Source organism: Colobus angolensis, unplaced genomic scaffold (assembly GCF_000951035.1).
Source record: "Colobus angolensis palliatus isolate OR3802 unplaced genomic scaffold, Cang.pa_1.0 Scaffold34, whole genome shotgun sequence".
Taxonomy (NCBI): Eukaryota; Metazoa; Chordata; class Mammalia; order Primates; family Cercopithecidae; genus Colobus; species Colobus angolensis.
Genome location: NW_012116710.1, coordinates 6,696,129 through 6,699,508, shown reverse-complemented (window position 1 = coordinate 6,699,508; position 3,380 = coordinate 6,696,129).

Genomic DNA, 3,380 nt, shown 5'->3' with positions numbered 1-3,380 from the left:
AATAGAAAGAGAAGGGTAAGGGAGTGGGTGTAGGCTTCCGGGCTGAGAGAGGGGATTTGGAATGTGAATAACTGAGTAGCAGGGTGTGAGGGGATGTGTCTGAGCTGAGCAGGGCTGAGGGGGAGCCACATTCTACACTGAAAACAGAGTAGGGGGCACTCCTGGGGTCTCCCTTTCACTTACCTGGACTCCAAAGCTCACAGGTCCCTTCACTCAACCAGGAAAAACAAAAGCAAAACCCTCTACGCTGTCTCTCTTTCTCAGGTTAGGCGTGGGGGATATACAATTTTGTTTCAGGAAAGGTTGAGACCCAGACTTAGAAAAAGCTAACTCGTTCATGTCAAGAGTGCTCATGGAGGACCACGCCCTGCTCCCATCCTCCCTGCAGACTGAGAAAGGAAAAAAGCCATTTCACAGAGGAGAAGCTGCAGGCTCCAATAGAGTCCAGGGCAGTCCTTGCTTTGCTGAGTGTGAATCCTTGCTGGAGATGGATGCAAGGTGATCAGGGCACTGCTGACGGCACACGCTATCAACTGTCTCTGATGGTCTTCCTTGCAGGTCTCATTCTTCTCCCCCCTACAGAGATGGGGTTACGACACCTGCATTGCCATCCCCTGCAGTGCCCACCACCAGAGCCTATCCCCATGTCAGAGCCTGGACCTTGATCTCAGATGAACCCTCCTGACACACCAGTCCACTCCAGTCTTTTCTCCCGGAGTGTTTGCTTTTGGGTGGACTCTGAGTCAGCTCCATCTGTCGGAGGTGCTCTCAAGATTCTAATCCTCAGTGGGTCATTGTTCTTGCCTTCTCGGTAAGTCTCTGTTTGCCTTATGAACAATTACTTGTATTCACAGTGAGAAAGGGAGTGATTTGCTTTAAATTTCAGGAAGTCCATGATACGCCTTGGGATTTTCCATTAAAAAAACAAAAACAAAAACAAAAAAAGATCAGCACGAGGAGACTGGGTAATTTTGTGGAGAAAGTAATGTTTACGATTGCCCCAAGCTGGGACCCTCCCAATGTCCATCAGGAGTAAAACTGGTATATATGTGTTGATCTATTTATAAAACTTCAGAGTGTACAGCAGTGAAAATGAAGGAACTACAGCTGCACACGGCAGTATAAATGAATCCTAAAAACACAAATGTGAACTAAAGATGCACCACCCAGAAGAAGTCTTCCAAGAAAACCATCTACAAGCAACATCCAACAAAGTGGTGAAACTCAGAGAAAAGCAAATAGGAAAGACAGGAGCAGGGTGCTCTGTGGGGGCAAGAAGGTCACGTGGTGGGGAAGGAACAGGAAGAAAAGAATCTCGTCTTTCTCCCAGAATGTGCAGGAGAAGCAGGGAATCGGAGATTTCTATGTACATAGACTCCCATAGAGAGAGGACAGGGTGTGGCTGAAGCTTAGGTGTGTGAAACAGGAGAGCAGTCCTCACTCACCAGAGCCAAGGGGCCTGAGTTGGGCTCAGGAGAACACAAGGACTTTACCCACTTCTCCCCCCAGGGCCTGCTGAGGATCAAGGTCAGTGCTTTCCCAGAAAATCTGGCACAGAAAACAGATTACATTCTATGGCCAACGCCTTTCCCCAGAAGCCCAACCTGTTTCCTATTGCACAAGTTAGGAAAATGCATACATCTCAGGTCGATTCTGCATGGTGGAGAAAAGGCTTCATGTGAGGCATGGAGGCTGGACTTCAAACCCTTCACCCTCGCGCCATCCTCCTTATCTGTGCATTTTCCTGGTGACCCCTTTCTACCCCTGGTACCTCCCTCATGATCATGTCTGCTGCATCAATGACACAGGACTGCAAACAGGTGTGACTGTGACAAAGTTTATATCTAACACCCCATCCCTTACCCTATAGGGAAACCTTTCTGAGAGGGGCTTGGAATCTGGAATGAAGCCAGAGGGCAGGGCTGACAGGGATCATTTAAATGCCGCAACTCCAAGAGATTCACACAGAAGCCTGGACACAGTTCAGAAGAGCCACCCAGAGGGAGACAACAATGTCACTGCTATCCGTGAGTTAAAAAGGCTCAGCCTTCAATAATTTCAGGTCACCCAGAAAAGGGAAGAGGGAGATTTTATGGGATGAATATATGAACATTTCTACTATGAATGCTTTACTGAGAGTTGTGGGTGTGTGGAAGAGAGACCCCAGGGCTATGGTATCTGAGATGCTTGTGGGGTCTGGGGTGTGGATGCTGGACCATTGTAACCCTCCGGAAGCATGTGATGGTGTCTCATGACAGTGAACTCTGCTGAAAATGATGTGACTTTAGATGGGAAGTGTATGACCCTCCAGGATATGGGTGGGTGTGTAAGTGATTGTAATCAGGTAACTATACTTTGTCTTCATGACTGTGATGTGAGTGCGTGTGAGCACAGCTGGACCAGTGCGTGAGCATCTTTATATGCACAGTGAGCAGGTGTGTGTGACCCAGTGAGTGGTGTAGCTCTGCGTGACTCTGTGTGTGCTGGGATGTGACTGGGTGCTGAACTGGGAACATGCATGTGGCCTTCTGTGCATGTGAACTTTCCTCCCCATATAGTAGTACCTCTGACTAAGCAGGTGTGCAACTTCCCTTGTGCATCAATGTGGATCCCAGTGGCAGAACTGGTGGGATCTTAGGGACCTTGAGTTACTGAGGATTTATCTCTGAGCGTTTATGAGAGCAGAATGCATGAATCCTCAGCTGCCTTTTCCCAAGCAGAGTGGGGTGAGAAACACAGACTGTGGGGCTGATGGCTCCTTAGGTGGAATCTGCACACGGTGACCCCGTGCTCCTGCCTCCAGCCTCGGGTCTCTCCCTGTCTCCCACCCTAGTCTGTCCTTCCCATTGAGCGCCAGGATGGTGAGCAGATTCTGATTCACTAGAGAAGGACATTGAGGGACTTGATTTAAGAGACTGAATCATCCAAAACCAGGAAGGTACAAGTTTAGCCTCTGTTCAGGCAGAACCTACAGTCGACAGTCATCAAGATGTTTGCTGAGGCCTGTAATCCCAGCACTTTGGGTGGCCGAATTGAAAGGACCATGTCAGGCCAGGACTAGTAGACCAGTTGGGGAGACATAGCAAGGTTTCATCTTTCCAAAAATTTGAAAATTTATTGAAACTGGTGTTGCATGCCTGTAGTTCCAGCTGCTTGGGGGCAGATGCAAGAGAATCACTGAAGCCCAGGCCTTCAAGCCTGCTGTAATTTTTTTTTTTTTTGAGATGGAGTCTCGCTCTGTTTCCCAGTCTGGAGTGCAGTGGTGCAATCTTGGCTCACTACAAACTCCACCTCCCAGGCTCAAGTGATTCTCCTACCTGGGGTTCCCGAGTAGCTGGGATTACAGGCATGTGCCACCACTCCTGGCTAGTTTTTGGATT